Source organism: Balaenoptera borealis (assembly GCF_965194805.1).
Source record: "Balaenoptera borealis genome assembly, chromosome: 1".
Lineage (NCBI taxonomy): Eukaryota > Metazoa > Chordata > Mammalia > Artiodactyla > Balaenopteridae > Balaenoptera > Balaenoptera borealis.
The window spans coordinates 164150353-164177078 of record NC_138860.1 but is presented as its reverse complement, the minus strand read 5'-3'; the positions used below and the strand labels follow the sequence as shown (position 1 = coordinate 164177078).

The window sequence follows — 26726 nt, the reverse complement described above, 5'->3', positions numbered from 1 at the left end:
TGGGGGCCCAGGCTACTTCTAGCTAGTGGCTTTGCCGTCCCCTAGAGGCACGAAGTTCTCTGCATCCAGCCAATGGACAGGAAAGAGAATATGGAGAAAACACACCGTATTCTTACCCACTTTGGACCAGAAGGAACAGGTATTATCTCTCCTCACATTCCATTGATGAGACCAAGACAGGGTCCTCATCTAGATGTAAGAAGGATTAGGAATAGAAACAGTCCCTGGCTGGGTAGCACTTCCCAGTGACAACTCTACAGTATGGAGGGGGTGTAGGGGAGATACAAGCCTATGGTGGACAGACACGCTGTCATGTCTGCTTATGTCTACAAGCGCTTACAAAAATATCTTGGATGCACGGTACGTAGTTAGAACAGCTACTTCTACTACTGCTTGCCACCATGACCACCCCACTGCTATTATTGTTATTTTTATTAATAGTTGCTCTATAAAATAGAGATAATAATACAGATCTTGTGAGTTGTGATGAGCATTAAATAACAATGTGAAAGCATGAATGCTACTACCTGTCTCTTCCTCCACCCACATCTAAGTCCCCAACTACCCCTAGAGTACTTCTTATGGTCAGGCCCTCCTAGGCTGAGCTCCTGCTGGGGAGACACATGAGGGGCTCAGCGCCCTTATAAATTGGAAGCCAGCCCCTCTCACAGGCTCCACCCCCACCAAGGTTTTCTAGACCACTTGTCCCTCTCCCTCACCCTCCTAAGAACCACTACAGATAGTTCCCCAGGTCAGGCTGACCATGATGTATTCATGGTCAGAACAGAATGTTCTCTGCCCACTTCTCTCTGGGGGCAAAATGGACTCAAAGTAAGAAAAACTGGGGTTTCACACATTACTTCCCTTTCCCCCAGGACTATTTCTTTTCCAATATAAATGACATTTCAGGTAGCTATTTTCCAAGTCCCCCGTCCCACCATCCAACTCGCTCAAATTCTATTAATTTCCACTCCATCCCCCCTTTTCTCTGGACTGTTTACTATGAAAAGGATTTTATTTACAGGAGCAGGTCTCCAGAAGTTTGGGGCCACCCATTTAAACATAGCTCTTCCTAAGATCAGGTTATTAAAAGTCAGAGTGGGCTTTCTGGAAAGGCTGTGGGGCAGTTTGCATGATCTTATATTTTCATCACTTTACAAAAGAGAAAAGAAAGAGGCCCGTGTGGGACATACAGATGCAAGGGGAAGAGGGCAGGAGGAGAAATCCAAAGAGAATGATGGATGAGGTCAGATAGGTTTCATCAAACATGCATTCCATTCCACCCTCTTTCTCCAGAATGATGTAGTAGATTTGAATTCTTGTTCTACCTCTCTGGCTGTGTGATTTTCAGTAAATCATTCAACTTCCCTTAATCTCAGTTTCTTAATCTAAAAAATGGAGTCCCAATGCCCACTTCACAGAATTATTGAGACAATTAAACAAACTTAACACATGCAGTACAGCAAGCATAGTGCATGATGCTTACTAAAGTAGCCAATAAATAATAATTCTGTATGCTTTCCTCCTTCCAAAAGAAATGCAGATTAAACTTTCTGAGTCTGAGGTTAGCTGGAATTTTTCCAATTTTTTTTTAAAGCATTTTTTCTGAGTATAAAAGTAACACGTCATTAATATATCTTTATGTAACAGAACCTTTGCAACACTGCTGAAGCTGAGTCAGGGCCACAGGGTAGGAAAGAATGGCCACAGAAGAAAAAAAAATCTTGCTGTATAAACTTCATATCAAGTTGCCAGTATTGAATTTTTTAATCTACAATACAGCAATTTTATATGGTTCAACCTAAATCAAATAATAATGATAATAATAATAATAGTAAATGCTTATACAGTGCTTACTATGTATTAAGCATCTTAGTGTTCATTAAATCCTCACAACATCTCTGCAGGGTAGGTACTACTATAAATCCATTTTACAGCTAAAGAAATTTCAGCACAGAGAGGTTAGGTGACTTGCCTGAGATCACACAGCTAGTGAGTGGCAGAGCTGTCATTTGAACCCAGGTAGTCTAGCTTCAGGGGCCATGATTTAAGCTACTAGATTTTACTGCATTCTGTGTGAACTTCTGAGAGGCCTCCTGAGGAGGATCCCACATATCCATTCTGCTCTCAGATAAACGGGGAGGAAGGAGGCTGCAAAGCCGGGTCACCAGGGATGCCCCAAGGAAGGAGATAGCGGCTATCAACCAGCAGACAGCCTGCAGTCCTGAGCCCACCCTAGGAAGGGTGATGATGCACCCTCCAGAACTACAAAGCAGGTATTGGCAGGCGTCCAGCCCCGTCCTCTCTGTTGAGCATCTCATTTCTCTGTCCATTGTGGCATGACCCTCATAAAACTATTCATTTCTTAATTCTGACGGCAGAAAGGAATTTAATCATGTTGCTTGACTATGACGACAGCCTCCCGCTAAGCCAGCTGCCTCCCGAGGGTCATTGGGAGACAACGCCCTGTTAATATTTAGCTCCAACAGCAAACATTATGGCTTTCAATTTAGAAGATTATGCTTCTGGTTATTATGTATCATATGTGCACGTGCACACTCGCTGGGTGGCTCATCTCATCAGTGCGGGAGCATTTTGCCAGGGTTATAAAAAATGCCATTTTCTCTGTGAGCCCTTTCCACTCAGTGATCCAGTGAAGTAACATCGGGATCAAAACCATTCTGAAAAATAATTGATCTATTCAGCAGCTAGCAGGCCTGCATTCCAACCGCCCAAAAGAGCCATTTTCAGGGGAAGTCAGGGGCCAACGTGGGAGGGGGCTGCAGGAAGGGATCAGTGTACTGCTGCCCTGGTCTGTGGAGCTCGAATCCGGGAGGGATGCTTGGAGCTGTCCGAGGTGCTGAACACAAGCCGTCCCAGAATTGCCAGGGAGTGGGAATGAATGCAGGCTAGAGGGACTGGCTGACTGTCTGGGGAGCTGTGCCTATTCTAGGGTCTTGGATTATTACATTTTCCTTCTTTCCAGGGCTCCCAATCCTCTCTATAATTCTGGATCCAATCCTCAGGTGCCTTCTCCCCTGCTTGCTCTCTCTGGCGGCTGCCTTCCTCCTGGGGAACACGCTCTTACTAGCTATGTCATGATTTTTCTTTTTTTTTTTTTTCTTTTCTTTTTTGTTTGGACTCTTCCTTAAGATAGCACAGAGTCTCTGGTGGGTCCAAGAAGCTCAATATTTCAGAAATACAGACCATCTCTATTCCCTTTACCCATGCTTCCTCTCCTCATTTTCTCTTCCTGTCTCATCATCATCTCCACCCTCTACCTTGGTCCTTCCCTCTTGCCTACCCACTTCTTGACACCCATTCAATCTCTTTTTCACTCCCTCCTCTCCTCTCTCCCCCCCCCCTCTCTCTCCCCCCTTTCTCTCTCTCCAGCTGTCTCCCTCATGGTCTGTCTCAGTCTTTCCATCTCTGTATCTCTCTCCATTACACTTCCTCTTTCCCCCTCTCTTTTCCTCTCCCACCATTTTCTCTTCCTCCCTATTTCCCTCCCTCACTCTAACTAGCTCCCTCCTTCTCTTCCTGCTTTGTCACTTTCTCTCTGTCTCTCTCTCTCTTTGCCTCCCTCTCTTCCCCTCTTTCCTAGCCATCCCCTCCCTCCAACCCTCCTTCTATATCTCCCCATTTCTCTATGTGTCATTTCTCTTCCTCTGTCTCTCCCTCCCTTTCTCTCCCTCCCTCTCTGTTCCCTTCCTCCCTCTCTCCATCTCCCTTCCCCCTCCCATCCTCTCTTTCTCTGCACACAGATCTCCTCTCTAGGAGCCCCCAGCTGCCTGGTGGATTTATTTCAGCAGCTATTAGGGATCAGCACCTGCCCTGATACTTGGTGGGGAAGATGAGTTTGAGATAAGATGGGCTGTTTCAATCTCAGCACATCTGTAATTGCATTACCATTAAATTGCACCATTTTCCAAAGGTGAGAGCCCAGAGCCCTTGTGCTAGAGTCTTCTGTAAATCCACTGCCAAGTCCTGCGTGATGTGGAGGCCCCAGGCAGAGAGGAGAGTAGACCCAGCTTGATTTGACCATTGTATTAATCCCTCTTGTCTTCAGGGTTTCTTGTTTTCCATTTTGTTTCGAAGGTAAAAGAACCCTGGGAATCATTATTTCCAACCATCTCATCTCACAGATAAAGAAACTGAAGCTCAGAGAAAGGAAGGAAATTGCCCAAGGTCACTCAAGCATGAGCCACTGAGTCTGCAGATGTCCCACATTCTGCAGCCTTCCTGCAAGTTAGGACTATAGCAGGGGAAATGAGGGGAGGGGAAAAAACAGGAGCCAGAATTTTCAGTTTCCAGGAGGAGTGACCTTGGTCCAATATGCAACGATCTGTCAGATCTATTGGGTGGGATACAAAAATGGCACATGGGGCAGAGAATAGCAACATCATGACTTCTTGTGGTCGGTCAGGTTTGGCCAGGGATACAGAAAACAGGATTCAGCCCTGAGGAGAGGACAAAGCTGGCAAAAGCTGGATGGGGATTGGGAGCATTAGTGCTCCAGACAGATGGGCTGATATGCAGGGCAGGACTGTATTTCCAGCTAGGACCTGGGAGACACAACCAGGAAATCAATGCAGAAGGCAGTACATAAACCCAGGCAATAACACAGGGGCTGGCAGCAGGGACTGCAGTCCAGGGGCCTACTGGGCTTGTGACTGTGTGAAAGGAGAAACTGGGAAGGATGGAGCCTGGAAGAATGGAGATCAGGATGGGCTGGAGCCTGGAAGCAGGGGAGGCAGGACACACGTACTGGCTGGGGGTGGATTCAGAGGGAGATTCAACACTATGGGTTGGGCATCGGGAAGGGCTCCAGACAGGAAGTTATGAGAGAAAAGCAGATGAGTCTGGGGAAGGGTCAGTACAGGCACAAAACACTGAGCAGAAGAGCTCCAGGAGGCCAGAGAGGGTATTACCTGGCACAGAAGTCTGTCCCCTTGGGCTCTGCTATCCCTTGTTGGTGCCTTGTTTCCTGCCTCTTAAGGAAAATAGATGCAGGATCAAGCACAGCCCAGGCTCGTCCTGCACTAGAGGACCATTCGCAATGCCCACATACTGTTGACTAGCCTGAGGAAGGACATGTTTGGGGCTGGGGAGTGGGGAAGGCAGGGAGATTATCACCACAGTGGCCTCTGATGGGCCTTGGAGCCCAGTGTTGCCCACTCCCCAACTCCTGGCACCAATGGCAGTAGGAACCAAAACAGGCAGGCTGAGCAGATGCAGGTCCCCAGCACATCATCTCTAGCTCCAGGGCTGGGAGGCCAGCAAGCAAACAAACAAACAGCTAGTAAATGTGTCCCTGTGCCCTAGAGTCATCCTGCTGCAGTGGCTACACCTGCTTTGGCAAAGCAGTTACTTTGAAGCCCAGCCTGATGCAGAGAGAGTGTGCCGCACCCAGGGACGAAACAGGGGGGTTTAATGATGTGAAATAACTCCATGTGTAATCTGGGTGCACTACAAGGGCTGCTGAGAGCCTCTAAAAGCTTCCCTGAGCCGGCCCGTCTCTGAGGCTGGCCCATTATGTTGTTTGTTGCCTTGTGATCAGGATGAAGTCAGCCCCTTCCAGCCCTGGATCTATCCACACTACTCCTTTCTCCCAACTCCAAGCACCCATGGGGTCCCCACCATGTGTCAGCGGGCACAAGGCCAGCTGCCCCAACAATTATTAGATAAATCAATCAGGATAAATGAGCTTAGTGATGTACGATGCCCTTGCTCCACTGCGTGCCTTCTAGACTATTAGTTCGCCAGAGAAGATTAATTACGGGAGTGCCATGCTAATGCTCTTTTAATGGAATCTGTTATTTAAGTTTAAGAAGAGCGGGTATTGAATGTACAGGAGTTAGATACCTGTTATGTATATCTTAAATCAGGGGCAATGAATGGAGCTAACCTCAGGATAGACCTGTTGAAACAGAAGGAGAGCCAGTAATCACTCTGAACACTGCAGAAGGTTGCACCAAGTCCTGGAAGGTTTTCCTGGAATTGATTGCATGTGTTTGTGGAATTAACTTTTCACTCTACTTGAAGAGGCATTATTATGTTGGTGGAAACAGTAGAAAAATAGAGGAGGTGTTGCTGAAGGGGAGAGGCTGGGTGACTTTAAATAAGTCATGGAGTGGGGTGTAGACAGAAGGAGCTCATTTGATTTGGGGTCATATTAATAGAGGTATAATATCATGAGCAAAGGAGGTTTAGTCTTGACCTAGACAGTCACATATAAAGCAAACAGTGGCTAGAATGATGAAAGTCCAAAAACTGTATCCTATGAAAGTTGCAGGTAGCTCCTGGCAGATGAGGATGGGGAAAATCAAAGCTAGCAATCATTCATTCTCTAAAGCAGTGGTTCTTAGCCCTGGCTGCTTCTCAGAATCATCTGGGGGAAACTTCAGAAAACACCAATACCCAGACCTCCTCCCCAGAAATTCTGTTCCAACTGGTCTGAGGTGGACCCAGGCATTAGTGTTTTTTCAAAGCTCCCCAGGTGGTCCCAATGTGCAGCCAAGGTTGAGAACCACTACTGTAAAGGATGCCACAGGTAGGAGGGATGGCACTTATAATGCGCAACTCCAGAGAACAGAACACACATGAGCGGATGGAAGTTCTTGTCCTAATACATTGGAATCCCATGGTGGGTGAACCAGCAGAGGATGGCGATGGAGTGAGCAGCGGGGACGGTGCTGGGCCAAGGTCTGGCTCTTGGGTAGAGGACGTTAGCAGCTGAGACACAGTGCTGAGCAGGTAGGACCATCAGAGAGCCACGCAGAGGTGGAGTTAATTTGCAACCCACACTTGTTTACTGAAGCTTCATAAAGGAGAACACAGAGGAGTCAACAATGTCACCAGGATTCCCGCCCCCGCAGAGCCCAGTGGGGGTTGCAGACAGTGCAACAGGTGTCTCTGGATAGAAGCAACACTCAGAACTGGCTGGAAGGGTCGGAGCATTACAGGCCAAGGCTGAGGACATTCAGGTCCCCGATCACTTGCCAGGTGCCCAGGAGGGGCATGGTCCTGCCCCGAGGAAGGAGGGATCTGGCAGGAACTGGGCAGAAGACCCAGGACTCCACCCTCCTGGACAAAAGTTCAGGGCTGGGTTTCTGTCCTGGAAGAATCGGTCAGAACCAGAAGCCCCTCTGACCGGGAATAGTGGCAGCATTGTGGGGTGAAGGGAATGAATATTCCCTAAACACCTACTAAAGGCCAGGCCCCATGCAGGGGCTCCAGGTCTATCATCCCGTTACTCCTAACAATGGCCCTGCAATCACGGGAAGTTATGAACAAATTACGGATGTGAAAACTGAGGCTCAGAGAGCTTGGTCACAGCCAGGGTCTGGCTGCAAAGCTCTTTCCATGGCCCCAGGCTGAGGGACCATGCTGCCCTGTGGTGGGCTGGATGTTCTCAGGACTGAAGCCAGAAAGGCAGGCACTCTGGCGGAGGGTGAGCAACACCAATCTCCTGCCAGGCCAGGTCCTCACCCACCCCTAGAATGGACGAAACAGAATCTGAGGGTCTTCAGAGCCCCAAGAAGTCAGAGTGGGGGGTACAGGATGCTATGTGACATGGAGGCTGGGCTAGGAGCGTGGCGCTGTGTGGTGCTGCTTTCTCTAAGCCAGAGATTCTGAAAAACCTCCATGGGTACCAAATGGGAAGAGCAGCCTCTGGGCTGTCCCCTGAGGGCTGTGCTGTGCCCTGCAGGGTGATGGGGTGATGGATGTAAGAGGTTTGGAAATATTACAGACCCCAAGTAGGGCAAAGTCACCTTGCCCCCTGCAATGAAGCATGATTCCCTAACACCTACACACACTCACACACACACACACACACACACACACACAAATACATACATATACACATAGACAAAGATATGTGCACATGCTCATTTACACACAACCTACAGATTACGCCATGTTTATTTCCCTGTTCTCATCCCCAAGCCTTTGGTAAAGTCTTGTTTAAATATTCCGGACCAGTCTCAACTAGGCCAAAGTCTTTCTATGCTTGGGCCAGAATAACAAGTCAGGAGTGGGGTGCCCTTCAATGCATATAGAAGGCGTATGATAAATATTTGGTGAAGGAAAGGATAGATGGATGAATGAATGAATGACCTTGCCCTGCAACTGCAATCTGAACAATTCATATATATAGAGCACTTTACAGTGAACAGTGAGCTTTAATACATTTTATCTCAGATAATCCTGGGACAGGTATTATTCCCACTTGACAGATGAGACATCTGAAGCTCAGAGAGGTCAAGTCACTGTCCCAAAGATACACAGCTAGCAAATAGAACAGGAGCTGTAGAGCAGAGAGCCAGGTGAGGCCTGCACTTATAGCATCTCAAGAATTATTTAAGTCCCCAGTGACCCATCAGGAAGTTCTCCTAGCCTCCCCTTTACCCACTCCCTGCCTTCTTTTCTCCATAGCACTTCTCACTACCTGACTTTATTACCCAAGTATTCGTGTATCTGTTACGGTCAGTCTCTCCCACTAGTAAGCGTGCTCCAGGAGGGCAGGGCTCTCTCCCTCTTGTTGACCATCACATGCCCAGTGCACAGAAGATTGCCTGGGACACAAATGACCCACCGAGCAACAATTCGTGCCTGGCTGAGGGATTGCTCTGGGGGACATATTGGGGACGTGGGGGGTATTCCTGGTGACATGCTGACTCCTCCATGTCCTCCTTTGCAAAGTTTCAGTAAACAAATGTGAGGTTGGTTACCAATTATTTCTGCCATTTTTCATACAATGGAGTTAACAGCTCGGTGAGCTGCAATGTATCAATTGTGTAAATTTCAAGGACATTTTCATGTTTCAATCTCCTTATGTATTTCTAGTTGACCAAACTTGTTCAAATTACCATTAGCTGCAAACCCATCACCTGGCTCACTGGGCAGGAAAGCAGTGGCTTGGGTTCAACTCCTCGAGGGCCCTGGAGGGAAGAGGGGAGAGGTCTGGGGCTGGCAACAGGTGGAAAGGACCTGCTGTTAAAAGTCAATCAGGGCTTCCCTGGTGGTGCAGTGGTTGAGAATCTGCCTGCCAATGCAGGGGACACGGGTTCAAGCCCTGGTCTGGGAAGATCCCACATGCCGCGGAGCAACTAGGCCTGTGAGCCACAACTACTGAGCCTGTGCGTCTGGAGCCTGTGCTCCGCAACAAGAGAGGCCGCGACAGTGAGAGGCCCGCGCACCGCGATGAAGGGTGGCCCCCGCTCGTCGCAACTAGAGAAAGCCCTCGCACAGAAACAAAGACCCAACACAGCCAAAAATAAATAAATAAAATTAAAAAAAAAAAGTCAATCAGCTTCTGGGACTCCCTGATGGTCCAGTGGTTAGGGCTCTGCGCTTCCACTGCAGGGAGCACAGGTTCGATCCCTGGTCGGGGAACTGAGATCCTATATGCCATGTGCCACGGCAAAAAAAAAAAAAAAGAGGGAAAAAAATGTCAATCAGCTTCTTTAATCTGTAGACCTCATTCCTTATTTTCCACCTGGGCCTCTAACCACTTTCCATCCGACTTCTGTATCCGGTTAGATTCTTCTCTCGAGGGACCTTAGGCCATTTCCTGCTACTTTTCCACCCAAACCAATCACTGATAGAACCTCTCCTTAACTACAGTCACACTTCAGATTCAAAGCCATGCAGTAGACACAGGGAAGGAGAGATGCTGAGAGAGTGGGGGCTCTACTAGGGAAAGTTATAATCCAGTGGGAGTCGGGGGAGAAGGGAAACACTGAAAGCATTTTAGGGCTGCAACAAAAACTTGCCCATCGTTCTGTTACTAGTACCTGGCACAGAGACTGGCACATAGTAGGAACTACACAATATTTCTTGAATAAACAAATGAGCACATATAATATAAAGACCATGCATAGGCTTGGGACCAGATAACTGGCTTCATATCCTAGTTCTACCATTTTGTGATCTTGAGCCAATCACCCCCCTGAGTGGCAGTTTCTTCATCTTTAACACAAGCAGGGCATTCAGAGTGAGAAGGTGTCACATGAACCCTCCCCTGGACCACCGCAATTTTTCAGAGGGAGAGAAGACCTTCTAACTGTCAAGAAAGTATAATAACTGTCCAAAGTACACAGGGGAACCACGTCAATCGTGAAACAGAAGTCACAGTTCTGTTTATTTTACGATGATGTAAACTTCACAATTCTTCCTTCCAGATAAAAAACATCAATCTTCTACGGCTACACCCAAGAAATCTGTAAACCTCAAACATTGTAGTTCCACCCTGCCTAAAGTCTATGAGATAGAGACAATGCCAGTGGAGTCTTCGTGACTGTCAGCGCAGCTGGGGGCGGGCGCTCCCTTCCCTGCAAACAAGGAGGAGGCATTCAGGGAAATGCAGCTCACAGGTGATAGGGGAAAAGCTTCCTGGGGGAGGAGGCATATGAATGAGCCCAGGGAAACAGACAGGATTTGACGACAAGGGTATGCAGCTGGGTGATCTCCCTTGGTGTTGGGCCAATGAGAACTGGGGATAGTTGTTGGAGTCTGTCCTGTCAGCCTCAGCTCAGCCTGGCTTTGAGAATAAAAACAACACCAATTATAACAGTAGTCAATTTATTGAGCATAAACTATGTGCTAGGCACCATGTTAATTACTTACATGCAGGATCTCATTTAATCTTTATGACTTTCCGACAAAATAGATATTATTATATTCTGAGATGGCTCCCAATGATCCCTATCTCCTAGTATTCATTCCCTTGTAATAATCCCCCTGCTTTGAGTGTGTAGCAAATTGCTTCTAATGAATAGAATAGGGCAAACATGATGGCATGTCTGAGACTAGGTTATTAAAGGCTGAGACTTCTGTCTCATTTGCACTCTCTCTGGCTCTATGTGATGAAGCAAGCTGGAAAGGCCCATGTGGAAAGACACTGAAGTCAGTCTCCAGCCAACCACCAATGGGGAACTGAGACCCTCAGTGTGACAGCCCTTGAGGAACTGAGTCTTGCCAACAACCCGTGCATGAGTTAGGAAGGGAGTTCTTCCCCAGCACAGCCTTCAGATGAAACTACAGCCCAGTGATACCTTGACTACAGCCTGTGGGAGACCCTGAGAAGAGGACTCAGCTAAGTCATGCCCAGATTCCTGACCCACAGAAACTGCAAGATAATAAATGTGTATTGTTTTCAGCTACTAAATTTAAGGGAATATTTGTTACACAGCAACAGATAACTAATACAATTATTATTCCCATTTTATAGATGAGGGAACCAAGGCTCAGAGAAATCATCAAGTTTGCCTGGGCCACACAGTGAGTAAGTGGAGGACCCCAGATTAGAACCAAAGTTGATCTGACCTCAAAACCTGAGTTCTTATCCACCAAGCACCCCTGCCTCCTCTCTAGGGCCCAATAATGCAGAAGTCAAGTGGCCTTCCTGACACAGGGTCCATCATCCCCCTCATCCACCTGTCCAAGGCTCTCCTGTTCAGGGATTTGGCTTTATTGGGTTTTGAGGCTTCAGTCACTTCTTGGCGAGACCCAGTTGAGGCACACTGATCCCATGACTTCTGGTGCTACCTTGGATGGACACCCTGACCCTGACCCTGGAGAAAGTGATCATGTACAAGAAACAATGGCAAAGAAGAGGTGAAGGAAGGAGGTGTTGGCAGTGGTGCGAGAGCGAAAGGCCATGTCCTTTTTAAAGCAGCTGCTTCACTTTCCTCAGCAACCCCAACCCACCCCTCAGTCCCAAGCATTCCCTGGTACCCACTCCACTCACCTTCCCTACCCCCACCCTCATCAGCAGTTCCTCAAGGCCCTCAGAGCCATCTCAGCCCCCAGTGCCACCCACCTATGCCAGATTGCTGATGGCTAAGGTCTGAGCAGGCGAGGACCACATTTGCCTGGCTCTTGGCTCTTCCCCAGGGCCCAGCACAGAGGAGCTGGACCAGTGGAGTCCTGTGCTGGTCAAGAACCCGCAGAGCTGGAGTCGGCCAGACTTGGTTCCAGTCCCTGCTCCACCATTTATGCTCTGTGTGACCTTGAGTAACCTCTTCAGTCTCAGTTTTCTCATCTACAAAATGGAAACAATAACAAAAATAATAAAGTTCTTAATCTAGTGCCTGCCATGCTATCAACACTTAACAAATGTTACCCATTAATACCATTGCCATTAAATTATTTCCTTATGGGCTTCCCTGGTGGCGCAGTGGTTGAGAATCTGCCTGCCAATGCAGGGGACACGGGTTCGAGCCCTGGTCTGGGAAGATCCCACATGCCGCGGAGCAACTGGGCCCGTGAGCCACAACTACTGAGCCTGCGCGTCTGGAGCCTGTGCTCCGCAACAAGAGAGGCCGCGACAGTGAGAGGCCCGCGCACCGCAATGAAGAGTGGCCCCCACTTGCCGCAGCTAGAGAAAGCCCTCGCACAGAAACGAAGACCCAACACAGCCATAAATAAATAAATAAAGAATAAATAAGTAATAAAAAAGTCTAAAAAAAAATTATTTCCTTATTTGTAAAACTGGAATAGCTCCATATTTCATGGAACTATTTGTAGGCTATAAAACCATTATTGCATAGACCACTAAGAAAGAAGAATACTATCACTTTTAACCCCATCAATCACGTTTCCCATTTCTAAGAGTACATATCAGAATCAATGAAATACAGAAAGAGCGTGGACCGCCCAGAGCTGTGTGGGGACCAGATAGGTTAATAATGGGATAATAGCAAGGTGCTCAATAAATGTTTATTGACTAAATGGAGGTTGGACTCCCACCCAGGACCCAAGACTCCCAGTCCAGTGCTCTTCTGCCCTGCAGTCTCCCCAACACTGCCCCTCTGCAGTACCCACGAGGCAACAGGACTGAAGGCAAGGAGGTGGCTTCCATCAGCCCCCTTGCTGCACAATCTCTCGGTTCCAAGACCCCCAGCCCTGCAGAGCAGCCGTCCTGCTTACAGCCAAGGGGAGCCTCGCTCTGACCATCCTGGAGGGCCCTCCTCTCCTTGCAGCCATAGTCCCAGGCAGCAGCCTGGTGGCCAGCCCACCACGCCTGAGTGTGGGACAGCACTCAGGACTCCATGCCCGAAGAGCTGCATCCCCATCCTGGCTCCCTCCTCCTGGAATTGCCCTCCCTGTGCCTCAGCTTCCTCATCTGCAGAATGGGGATGATGGTTCCTCCTTCTCAGACTGCTCTGAGAAGCCTGTAGGACAGCGTCCGTGAAAACCCTCCACTTGCTCAGACGAGTTTGTTTCACCAGAAAGAAGTCCCCTAGACCTTTCTGTTGCCCATCTGACCTCCTTCTAAGCCTAAGAAAGTTCAGCATCTTGTCCTTCCCAGGGCCTGTCAACCTCCCAAGGCCAATGTCTGCTTGGCACTCAGAGCCAGGAAATGGGGCATCAGACAGAGGCCTTTCCTTACAGACCACCAGAAGCTAGGATTGCACTGGCCCCTCTTGATGCTTCCTTAGAAAGTTCTTCCCAAGATCTGCCCTGCATCCTTTGGGCATCAGGAGTCCAGGCCCCAGGCTGAACAAGTCCCAGTAATTAAAGGCAGCTGGATCACTCTCCCCTGCCCCTGAGATGTCTGGGTGAGGGGAGTGACTAAGGGAGGGGGACAGATAAACGGCAGCACAGCCTCCAATTTACAGCTGTGCATCCCTTGGGCAGGACAGGCAATCACAAAGCTCATAACTTGTCCAATTTTCAGAAATATGAGTCCAGGCTTCTCTGTGTCCATGTCTCTCTCCCAAGCACCTCTGTCTAGGAGTATCTGTCCCTTCCTGCCACCTCCCACCCTGGTGACCAGGACTGAGATCGCCTAGTGATGGGCCGCTGAGGCAGAGTGAGCTCAGGCATCCCACCCCAGCCCAGAGAGTCTGGCTCACCAAGGACCAGCTCACAGCAGCTGCTGGGGAAGAGCAGTATCCCCTCCCTCAGGCATGATGAGCTCCTTATCTCTCTCTGCAAATTAGGAGCACTTCATGGTAATCTAGCCCTGCTCCCGGCCTCGGCAGACTCTCCAAGATAAAAGAGATGGATCTGAGTCATTGAACATTTAAGTTCCCCCATCAACCCATCCCTCCAGCAGTCACGCCTATGAAAGGGGGGTTGGATAATGCTGCATGTTGTCTGAGCCTTCCCCTGTGTCCAGGCACCCAGAAGTCATGACCAGCCTCCCCACAGGTCATATGGGGGCCGCCCCTGAACAGGGCTCACACCCTAGAGAATGCACCAATAATATTAACACCCACCATTTATGGAGACTTCAGATGGTCTAGGCACTGGGCCATGAATAACCTCATACAAGCCTCAGGACAGCCCTGTGAGGTGGGAGCTTTAGTCCCATTTTTTAGACAAAAGGCCAAGAAGTACAGTGCCTCGGCCAAGGTCGCAGTGCTGGCCAGTGGCAGGAATGCACTGCAAATCCACCCCCATCTAACCACGTTGCTAAGGTTCCTGGGGAGAGTCAGTGTATGTCACTGCAGCTGCACACATATACTCCCAGAATACACCCACTCACATACTCGTGTGTCTGGGATTCAAAATCTGATTTTTTTTTTTTTCCCTCAAATGGACCCAGAAGGAATGCGAGACAGACCGCAAAGTACAGCCTCAAACTATAAGGCGGAAGATCAATTTGTAATGGAGGAAGCCACTATCTGATCTCCCGCAGGTGCCTGGGAGGACCAGGCAGCCAAGGACGAGGCACCAGCAGCCACTGCAGAGCATTGCTCTGCCTGCTGCACTGGCTCCCTGCTCAGGAGGCAGGACCCGCACAGCCCTGCGCTGTTTCCAGATTGCTGTTGCCAACAGGTTCCTGCTTCCGTTTCTCTCTTCCTGGCGGTGGCTCCCTCGCAGATGCTGAATTCCAAATGCAGCGAAAAATAAATATTTTAAGACTCTGGGGCCTGAGTCACTGGAGTTGGTGGCAGCTAATGCTTTGCAGCTGGCCCTGCCCACGGGCCTCTTAGCATGCAATTAAGATGCAAAATAACATCCCTTAAAAGCTCCCCTCCAGGCTTCTTTGCTTCTCCCTTCAAGGCCCTAGTGGATTAAGAAGATTCAGGAACAGTGGGGAGGAGCTTCTCCAAACACCCTTATTGGCAAGAGTTCCAGGCTGGGTGCATGGGCTTAGCTCAGAGCCAGCCTAGGATTGAGACTCTAGTCCTCAGCTGTCCCCTCCTCCTGGCTCCCTGCAAGCCACCTCTATACCAGAGCACACACAAGATTGAAAAAGTAAACCAGACTGTATTCCTAATTAGAACCCTTCAGTGATGCCCCATTGACCTTAGCTTATATTCCAAACCACTGACAGTGACCTCCAAATCAGACCGCTTGATCTTCTCCCTCCCACCCCTGAATCTGATCTTATCTCCCTCTACTCATCCTCTTCAGCCACAAGGGCCTGTTTCAATTCCCCAGAACAAGCCAAGATTTTTCCTGCCTCAGGGCCTTTGCACTTGCTGTTCCACTTTCTCCTGATCTGTGCATGGCTGGCTCCTACTTAACCTTAAATATCACCTCTTCAAAGAAGCCCTTTTAGACCATCCCAAGTAATAAGAAGAACTTACTATGGGCCAACACTGCACCAGGTACTTTATAACAACCCAGGGAGTACGAAAACTGAGGCATGAACTGTTAACTTGTCCAGGGCCAAATAGGATTTGAACCCAGCTATTCTAGCTTCAGAGTCTGGGTCCTTAACCATTGTGCTCTATACTATCTCTGACTAAAGTGGCTTCTTCCCCTCTATCTTTATTTGATTATCTTGTGTGTCACCCCAGTTGGATGTCACTAGTCCATGAAAACAAGAGCCTCTTCTATCTTATTCTCTCCTGTTTCCCCAGGACCACAGCAGTACCTGGCCAAGGTGGTTGCTTAATACATATCTATTGAATGAATGAATAACCAACGAATGAATGAATAAAGTGTTCCAGTTGACTCCACCTCCTCCTGCCCTTTCTCTGGAGGGCTTTGGAGTCAGGCAAATGACACAGGCAAACAGAGCTTTGCCCGCTGCATGGCATATGGTAGGTCTTCAAAGCCTGGGCGCTAAAGTGACTCCTTAGGAAAAGACAGGTTAGCATTTGTGGCAGTTTCCCTAATCTAGACATTCTCTTGCTGCAGCTGGTTCCCAAAGTACAAGGGAGACAAAATAGCAAGTAGAGTTTGTAGTTCCTGAATTGTGATGGGCAGCAGAGAACAGGTAAGACAAAAATGCAGAGGGAGCGCCACACGTGCTAAAGAGAATGTACCAACAGGCCATCAAGCAAGGAAACTGCAGAGATCTCTGAGTCCGTACAGGGGCAGGAGGGAAGAAGGAGGGGGCCCCACTTAGCACATTCCCTAGGACTGTTGTGGAACGATGTCGTCACCTATTAGGACTGTTACATGATAAGAACATGTGTGAGGGCAAAGCTCTGGTGTCCGTAGGTGACCGTGAGATAAACATGGGCCAGCAGAGTGAGGTGACTGCGGAAGAAATTTCATTCACTCTTAGGCTATATCAGTAGGAGTATGAGGTACAGATTAAAGGTCATTGCTTCCCTGCCCCTGCTCTGGCCAGACTTCCCTGGAATGTTGCATGTGGTTCTCACTACATTTCAGGGGGGAACTTACCAACTTTGAATGTCCACAGGATATAGCCCCAGGCCCACTGAAGGAACTGTGGCCACCCACCCAGGAGGAGGTAAACGCAGAAGACCTTGACCTTTGTTTGCAATCCCTGAAGGCTACCTGGAGATGGAGCTCAACCTGGTAGAGAAAAGAGAATTTGAGTTACAGGGTGTGTATGGTAAAGGAACCTCACCCTATGGGTAGTAACATTCCTGTCCTTAGCAGGGTTCAAGCCACTTTTGTTTGTGGGCAGTGGCAGAGGGGATGGTGGGTCTTTGAAGGTTTAGCCTGAAGACATGAGCCTTGGAACTCAGAGTGTGTCCACAGGCCGGTAACATCTTATTGCCTGGGAGCTTGTTAGAAATGGAGAATCTCAGCCCCCAGCCCTGCAAAATCAGAATCTCTGTTTTAACAAGATCCTTGGTGAGAGGCACTGGGTTAGAGGGCTGGGAGGAGGAGCAAGGCATGTGGAAAAGAGAATGGCTCGGTCACCTGTTTGGAGGACACTAGCTGAGCACCTCCCTGATGTCAGGCCCCAGCAGCCCCCCTGGAGGGTGGTCCAGTCTGTGGCGGAGACAACAAGAAGGGGCCCCAGAGTGCTGAGATCAGGGCGGTACAATGGGGGTGGTCAGCTCCGGGGGAGGGGGAGATGGGGGGAGCTACCAGAAAAGGCTTGAAAGTAACAGGCGACCTTGCTCAAGGTCACAGAGCAAAGACGTAACAGACACAGAACTCCAGGGCGCCTGGCCCCCAGCTCACCTGGTTGCGCTGTGTGTGTGAGTGTGAGCTGCGTGTGCATGGTTGGCGAGTCTGCTGGGTGTGAGTGTGTGTGCCTGTGTGTGAGTGTGCACGTCTGTGAGCTGGGACATCTGTGCTCCTGCGTCTGTGTGTGAGTTGCGTGTAAACGGGTGGGGGCGGGGAGCGGCCGTGCGTCTGTGAGTGTCTGAGTGCAGGAGAGTTTCCGCAGGCCGGGGCCCAGCCCCGCTGACCAGCACCCCCAAGTCCACGGCCCTTCGGCCACATACAGCAGGGTCTCCCGCCTTGCAGTTCACGCAGCCCCAGCCTGGGCTGGCTGCTATGGCTGGCCCTGGGGAAGCAGGGTCCTCTGGGGCTGTCAGCTGCCAGGCTGGGGGCCAGGACACCAGGGTCCTTGTTCCTGACTAACCGCCCTCTGTCCATGTGGCCTCAGGCAGTTCACAGGACATCTCTGTTCCCCAGCTTCCACTCCTAAGTGAAAGTGGACAGGAACCACTGTGGCTGTCCTTTCCATCCCCTCCCACCGCCACTGCAGCCCCACCACGGGGGAGGGCTCGCTAGCAAAAGCAACCAGTCCCCAGGTCCCACTCTGGTGCAAGAGAGCCCTCAGCACCTCTGCCCTTCGGCTTCTAGCTCAGAGTCCTGACCCAGCTTCATCCCCGTGTGCCTGGCCTCTGACTCAGTTTATCCTAAAAACCCTCTCCCTTCCCCACCTCACCCCGTATGAGCCATCCAGGCTTGGACGTGTGACAAGAGCTCCTCAGATGAACTTGACCAGGAAGGCGCCTCCACCCAAACAGATAGCCTGGGCTCAGGGTTCCAGCCAACTCAGGGATGGGGAGGTGAGCTAGGGGGCAATGGGACAGCACCTCTTTCTATCTCCAGAATGTGGACTCTGGATTCCAGAAGATCAGCTCTACTTCTTACCTTGGTCAAGCACTCATACTCTCCAAGAGTCAGTCCACACATCTGTAAAATGGGTATGTGATAGCAGCTTCCAGCATCATGCACGGACTCTGTGTCAGTGGGTCAGCGGGGTCTTCTCTGATGCTACCTAGGTAGAGGATGAGCCTGAGGGTCAGGATGGGTCAGGAGAGGAAGGGTCAGGACCAGTCGTGGGTGAGATAGCCCTGGAAATGCCCAGTGCTGCTGGGCAGTTGGCCCTTGTGAGTCCACGAAGGCTGCTAGTGGGAGTCAAGAGTCAAGAGGTGTTGCTCATGGATCTGGGATTCCAGAGCCTCAGCTTCCCTGGGGGGACAGGGGTCCCCAGGGAGACACGGGTCAGGAGCCACAGAGCTCCGGCCAGCAACTTGGGTAGAGTCTGGGGGCAGCAGCTGGTTAAAAGGGAAAGAAAGAGGATGGGCAAGTTCAGGGGCAGAATCTAAAGGCCTCTCCCAGCTGAGGCCCTGTCAGCCTTCTCTTCAGGTGTGCCAGGTGGCGCTCAGGGACAGCTCACAGCCCAGAGCAGTCAGACTATGAAAATGTCACTCAGAGACATCGGGATTGGTGACCTGCACGGTCTGCTGCCCATAGGCCTCCGAGAGGGCCAAGAGTGAGCATAAGACTGAGTGGCCTCAACAGCCCAAGAGCCAGCCCCTGGGGCCCCCTTGGGGGTGGGAGTGAGGTGCTCAGGAAGTCAGCTCTGAGTCTCACAAGCTGCACAACACCGGGCGTGTGACTTGTCTCTTCCGAGCTGCATTGCCCCATCTGGCAGAGGGGGTCCTAAGCCAGCTTTCCGGGGCCACTCGGGTGACGAAATGACATGATGAACAGCAAGTGCTTTGCAAAATCTCCAGTGCTCCAGGCATGCTCAGGGTCTACCTAGCATCCTTCAGCAGTCCCTTTATTCTTCTTCCATGGCACACATCACAATTTGCTAGTGTATATTTATTTGTATGGTTAGTAAATGTGCTGACCTTGTAGCCAAGCAGCCCAGGTTCAGAAGCCAGTTCTACTACTTCTTAGCTGGTCTAGGGCCAGCCATTTAACCTTGAGGTGCCTCTATTTTCCCGTCTGTAAAATGGGGAGAATAGGAGCACCACCAAAGGGCTGCAGTGAGGATTAAATGAGGTAATAAGAGCTCCATCAGCATTGGCTACAATCATTCCTGCCAGTATTGTGATTAACATTGCCCACCTCCTCCCACCATGCACACATGCCCATGCACATGCACGCATACACAGGTACACACACACACACACACACACAGGCACACTCACACACTGGGCAGTAAGAGTGGGCAAGCAGTCTGCTTGGCTCACTGAGGTAGCTCAGAGCCTTATACACAGCACTTTCCCAATAAACACTAGTTGGCTGAGAGACAGGTAAATATTTGAGTTCGGCAGCTCAGCCAGCTCAACTTGACTCTGCTTCATGCCCCTCCTCAAAGCTCGGGCTCCTGACTAAGGCTGCTCCCCCACCGCCTCCCCGCCCCCCTCCAGCCTCTGCTGTGTCTTACAGGGAAACAAGGGTGAATTTCAGCACAAAGCAGAATCTACACTTTCCCCTCCCTCAGTGTGTGACCTTGAACAGCTCCTTTTGTAGCTCTCTGAGCCTCAGTTTCGTTGGTTGCACAATGAGGGTAATTACTTTCATTCACCAGCACATGGGCTGGAACAAAATAGGCCCCAATACAAATGAACTTATCTCCAAAAAAAAATAGAGTTACAGATGTAGAAAACAAACTTATGCTTACCAGGGGGTAAGGGGGGTGGGGGGATAAACTGGGAGATTGGGATGGACATATACATACTACTATGTATAAAATAGATAACTAATAAGGACCTACTGTATAGCACAGGGAACTCTACTCAATACTCTGTAATGGCATATATGGGAAAAGACTCTTAAAAAGAGTGGATATATGAATATGTAAAACTGATTCACTTTGCTGTACACCTGAAACTAACACAACATTGTAAATCAACTATACTCCAATAAAAATTAAAAAAAAAAAATTAGGTCCCAAAACTATTCCCAGGGACATTGCCTCTCCCAATCCCACCCCTACTGGATTTCACCTCTTCCTGTCTCAGATCTGACCACAGCCCCTCCCAAGGCCATTTCCCTACTCTTGACCCCAAGGTCAAGGCCATGGTCCACATCTTTTCTACTCAACTCCTGCTCCAACTGGATGATGCTCCTCAATAATCCCAGCCTACAAGCTCCCTTGAAAACAAAGATTGTGGCTCCTGCATCATGTCTCTTCCCAGACCCTTCATCCCTTTCTCAGCACCCGGGAGGCTCATCTAAGATGGGCTGGTGCTTGTGGCATGCACTTAAGGTTGGGTACACTTCAGTGCATGCACAGGGGAACACAGACTGATGTGTGAGCACCCACAATAAGGACAAAGGTTCACAAACGTGGCTACCTACACATGCACTCAGATTTGCCAGATGTGCACACACACCAAGTATGGATTGAGATGGGCCGCACCACCCAAGAATGCAGCTGAGTGACCCAGGTAAATAGGTCTCCATCAGGGAAGATCACCAATGCCCCCACCTTCCCCTCATTCTCAAGAAGAATCCAGAAAAGCAATGTAGGAACAAGGGCTTCAAGGCTGGAGGTGGGCCAGGCATACCAGTCTTTCTTTTAATGTGAGGCACAGCCAGTCTTTCTGGCCCCCAGGCCCAGGCCACCATGTTCTCAGAACATCAGAGGGGCCAAGCCTCACCCCCCAAAGAAGCTGCCTCTCCCACAGCAAGAGGAGCTGCCTGGGGGCCTGCTGCCCCCCAGCAATGTGTGTTGCCCTCTAGAGTCTTCCTTAGCATCTCCAGACCCCACTGGCTTCCCAGCCGCACCTCCAGCTCCCCTCTGCCTCCCACACTTGGGGGTGGGGGCCAGGGATTGGGCAGAGCGGGGGCGGGGGGTGACTAGGAGCTGAAGGAGAGACAAGACAAGGGAGGAGGCCCGGGCTGGGCACTGCTAGGCTGGGGCGGCAGAGCTGGGCTCCAGCTCCAGGTGGGTCAACAGCTCTTTAAGTGGCCTCAGGCTTGTCCCTTCCCTCCTCGGGCCTCAGTTTCCCCACCTGTAAAAGGTCAAACATTCACACACATGTCTGTGTGACTACAGACGCTCACAGCCATTTCTCTAGCTGCGAGTGTCCAGGGCTAGGACCTCATGGGGAGTGATGGGAGGTCTTCTAACCAGGAAGTGGCCGCCCAAGGCTGGGCCAAGGTGGAAACCACTGCTCAGGCTGTCTCCTCCACCACAGCCCGGAAGCTGGCCCTACCCTGGGGTTGAATGCCAGCTCCTCCACTCTCTCACTGTGGGACTTGGAGCAGGCGCTCAATCTTTCTTCCTCCATACAACGGATGCAGACAAAACACTTGGCACGGTTCCTGGGTCAAAGCGCGTCCCCAACGGATGGTAACGGTGATTAGCTACTATCGCCTGCCCAAGAGGACGAGAGATGGCTTCACCAGGGACCAGACCCTCCACATGTGCTTCTCTTGTGCTCCATTTTAACTGAATGGAATCTGCCGGAAGCTGAGTGGGGGGACAACTATTTCTCTGAATTGGAAGAATTTGGGTCACACAGTGAAAACCCTGGCAACCAGCTCCAAAGGATGGGGGTGTGGGAGCGCCTGTCTGCCACATCCCACCCACCTGCATGGTGGTCTCCTGGACAGCAGGATGAGCGCACCCCCAGCCCAGGCCCCAGCACCCTGCTGGAGGCCGGCCCGAGCTGTCCCCCCTACCTCCACCAAGGAAGGGGCAGCCCTCGGGATGGGGACTTTACCCACTGCCAGCATCTCTTCACATTTAGACTCACAAAGCCCCTCCTTCACCCAAGTCGAGGCCAAAGGGTACTCCCCCATCCTGGATACTGGGACCCACAATGCTGCAGCTGCACCCGCAGCCCCTGAATCCCCACCACCATTCTCCAGGATCTGCCACGGGCTCCCTGATTGCTAATTTAGACTTTCCTGCCATCCCACGCAGGGGAATCAGGGGAAATCAAATTACTGAGTTATTCACTCTTTTTGTGCAGCTGATGGGCTGATTAGCTGTCAATCACGGCCCACATTAACATCTGACACTGTGTGCATAACAATTACCAGTCACATTAAGGAAATCTTTCCTTTTCTCTCTAAAGGGAGAGGGGAGGGGAGAGACAGGAGAGAGGAGGAGGCAGAAGGAGGCCCTGAAGAGAGGAGGGAATTCAATCAGCATAATTAGCTCAATCAGAGAACATCACTTCACCAGCTGAGCAGAGCTGCCGCCACTGCCAAAGGCCCCCAGATGCCCAGCTGCTCCGGAGCCTCTGCCCACCCACCCTGCCCTGCAGTAAGCGCCTGGTCTCTGCCTGCAGCCACAGCTCTGGCCAAGGCAGGCCACCCTTCCTGTCAGTAAGCCACTTGGCCCCACCCACAGGTGCTCCCTGCTCCAATCAGGTAGGCCTGTTCCTGCCTGCTTCTCTGGGATTGGCTCTGACTGAAGAAGGGGAATATAAGGTTCCAAGGATGAGGCAGAGTTGGGAGTTGGGGGTGAGGTGGATGGAAGGGATAGCCACCTGTTGGAATCCAAATTTATGGTTATTTTGCGGAAGAGACTTCCTTACATTTTGTAAACCATCTGCTGTTCTTCCTGCTCCTTCCCTAGAGCCCCCATCTGCATCCTCTGGCCCTCAGCAATCCTGAATTGTCTGACCTTCTCTAGGCTGAACTATTTGTTCTTTTCACTTGATTTTCCAAGATAGTTTCAAGCCCCCTTTTCCTATCCTAACTTCCACTTCTGAACCCTCTCCAGTTTGTCACTATCCCTGAAACTAATCAGTATTCCTGGTATATTATAACCAATGGGGCTTTCCTGGGGACTCAGTTTCCCCATCTGTAAAATAGGATGCCCCTACGGGCCCTCCAGACTCACTTTTTGAGGGCCTCTCAGTCTGAGGAACCCCACTTCGGGTGCTGCAGCTGCCCCACCACCACAGGGCTGGGTGCTTCGAGCTATTTCCTCTGTCTGGACGTGGGGAAGGTTGGTGCAGATTCAGCCATACACTCCCATTCAGCCTCCTCAGGGCATCCTTGTGACTGAAGCAAAATAAACTGATAACATCCTCGGAAAGAGCTGAGCTTGGCCCCGGCCCACAGACCAATGATCAAGAGGTTGTGTTTATGGAGGTGCCCAAGAAGGTAGCCTTCTTACTTGTTTGCTTTCTTATCAACCAGGCACAGATCTCAAGAAGGCTGACCTCAGCCTCCTTAGCTGCTCTGATTCGGTGAGCGAGTCGGAGACAGATCAAGGGATGGAATTACAACCACATTGATGATGACCATCAGGCAGGAGGGAGAGCTGAGGCCCAGGAGCTGTTGGTGGACTCAGGGAGGTCCAGGCAGAGGGAGGCCTGGGCTGCACAGTGGCTGTCGCCATCCCTGGAATGTTCCAGAGGGTGAAGACACTCAGCCCAGTTCTCTGCGCCTCTGAATTTCCTCACCTAGTATATTAGTTTGCTCTGGCTGCCATATCAAAATACCACACCCGGATGGTTTTACCAACAGAGATGTATTTATTTTCTCACAGTTCTGGAGGCTGGAAGTCCAAGATCAAGGTGTCAGCCAGTTTGGTTTCGCCTGAGGCCTCTCCTTAGCTGCAGATGGCTGTCTTCTCTCTGTGTCCTGTCATGGCCCTTCCCCTGTGTGCGCACATCCCTGATGAATCCCTGTGTGTCCAATCTCCTCTTCTTATAAGGACACCGGTCAGATTGGATTAGGACCCACCCTAATGCCTCATTTTAATTTAATCACCTCTTTAAAGGCCTTATCTCCAAATACGGTCCCATTCTGAGTTACTAGGGGTGGGAGCTTCAACAGATGAGTTCTGTGGGAGGAGGGGGAGGAAGGCACAGTTCAGCCCAGAACACCCAGAGAATCAACAACAAAATCATTGTCGTTGATGTTGATGTAACTGGCCAACACCCATGTAGCACTTACTTCATGCCGGGTGTGGATCTAAGTGTTTTACTCATTCTCATGAAGTCCTCAGGGAGCCGCGTAGGTCCTATGAGGCAGATGTTACTATTGTTCCAACTTCACAGATGTGAAAACCAACGTATAGGGAGGTTCGGTAACCTGCCAACTAGTAAACCGTAGAGCCAGGATTCAAATTCAGGCAGCTGGCTCCAGAGTCCACACTCTCAGCAACTGTATTCTATGCCTGGCTACACGGTCCTTAGAGGCTCACAGGCAGTGCAGGCGGTCTCTCCCGGCAGCAGGAAGCAAGCTGTCCCTGGCCTCCACCCCAGCAGCCTCCACAGTCGGGCCAACTCAGGCAACCTCCAGCCCAGGCCTGGTACCCAGCCGTCTTCAGCCCGGAGAGCCCAGGCACCGCCCCCAGCACTCAGGAGGGTCTCCCACGTGGAGCATCACGGAGCACGTCTGAACCTAAGAGCTGCCAACACTTACCAAGCCCTCTGTGATGTTCTGGACCCCATGCTAAGTGCTTTGCAGACATTATGTCATTCAACCCTTGCATCAGCTTGTAATCCAGAGCCCGGTATTAAGCCCATGCTCTCCCTTCTCCCAGCAAGATCTCCCAAACTGACCTCAGCTAAGCCCACCCAGGGTCACTTCTGGGCTACCATAACTAGCTTTCTTAGGCATGTTAACTAATTTACTCACTCATTCAAAAAATTATTTAACATACACGCACTGCTATATATAAAGTAGATAACCGAAAAGGACCTGCTGTATAGCACAGGGAACTCTACTCAATACTCTGTAATAACCTATATGGGAAAAGAATCTGAAAAAGAATGAATATATGTATATGTATAACTGAATCACTTTGCTCTACATCTGAAACGAATACAACATTGTATTGAATAAATCAACTACACCAATAAAATTAAAAGTAATAAAATAAAATTATGAGTGAGTGCCTCGTATGACCCAGTCGCTGTTCTGGGTGTCAGGTATGAGTGGGAAAGCGATAGAAAGGATTCCTGCCTTTGTGAAACTTATAATCTAGTAGGTGGACACTTCAGATATAGAGGTTGGGGAAGGCCTCGCTGAGGAAGGGAACTAGTATCTGAAGGAGCCAGTAGTGAGGGGGAAGGGCAGGCAAGGCAGAGAAGACAGTAAGTGTAAAGGCACGTTCAAGGGACAAAATGAAGACCACCTGGGCTGGAGTGGAGGGACCAGGGAGACTGCTAGGAGATAATATTGATGAGGTTTGCACCTGAGTCTACCTTCACATCATCATCAACGGTGAGGTGACAATTCCTCCCAATGTCTAATCCAAATCCTCCTAACTGCCATGTAAACCTCATTGCCTTTCTCTTCCACAAAATAACCATAAATTTGGATTCCAACAGGTGGCGACCCCTTCCATCCACCTCACCCCCAACTCCCAACTCTGCCTCATCCTTGGAGTCTTATATTCCCCTTCTTCAGTCAGAGCCAATCCCAGAGAAGCAGTCAGGAACAGGCCTACCTGATTGGAGCAGGGAGCACCTGTGGGTGGGGCCAAGTGGCTTACTGACAGGAAGGGTGGCCTGCCTTGGCCAGAGCTGTGGCTGCAGGCAGAGACCATGAGCTTACTGCAGGGCAGGGTGGGTGGGCAGAGGCTCCGGAGCAGCTGGGCATCTGGGTGCCTTTGGCAGTGGCGGCAGCTCTGCTCAGCTGGTGAAGTGATGTTCTCTGATTGAGATTGTCTTCGGTGAAGCCCAAACTAAAACTAGAGAACACTCACAGCAATCCCTCTCTGACAAAGCATCATCCCACCCAAAAAAAAACAGGACCCTCCACTCTCCCCCCACACATTTCCAGGTGGCATTTAAAAGGGTGAAAGGGGATGGGCTGGGAGCCTCTACCAGCTTGAGAAAATCTTTCTGATGTTTTCAGCTGCCTTCCTCCATAGGCTGTCAGAGTGTGACAAGGAGCATTTCTCACCAAAGTTTCCCTCGTGTTACTGCCTAAACTCACTCATAAATCCTTGCCTGAACCAGAAGCAAGGTCCTATGTTTAATGTAAGAGAGGCAGAGAGGCTCGTAGAGAACCCTCCACCCCCTGCACTCTATTCTCCTCTCCCTTTCTTCCCAGCTCCCAGCTGCAGAAGGTGGAAGAAACATTGCCACGAGTCAGGATGTCTGGATTCTCAGGTCTGCATCCCCAACTACCAGCTGTGTCTCATGGCCAAGAGAGATGAATCCACAAACAAGTGCAATGCATGCTATAGTCAATTAATGACTGAGGAGCCAGGGAAGACCGTGGTTAGAGGGGATGGGAAAGCTCCATTCATTTATTCATTCAACAGCTATTTACTGAACACGTACTCTATGCCAAGTACTAGGCTAGGCACTTGAATCGGTTAGGGTCTGGATAAGAAAACAGAAACCATTTTAGGTGTTTCACACAGTGGGAATTTA

General features: G+C 50.2%; 1 long non-coding RNA gene across 2 annotated transcripts; it reads right to left on the bottom strand.

Moving 5' to 3' along the window:
- Positions 1-1344: 1344 nt before the first annotated feature.
- Positions 1345-24566, bottom strand: LOC309609503. 2 transcript variants are annotated; one of them, XR_014233436.1, is made up of 3 exons: positions 23880-24566; positions 18280-18406; positions 1345-16734 (listed from the first exon to the last, which is right to left on the bottom strand). It is a non-coding gene; the product is annotated as an uncharacterized lncRNA (long non-coding RNA). The 2 variants fall into 2 exon arrangements; XR_014233437.1 differs by lacking the exon at positions 23880-24566 and having other exon boundaries at positions 18280-21267.
- Positions 24567-26726: the final 2160 nt, after the last annotated feature.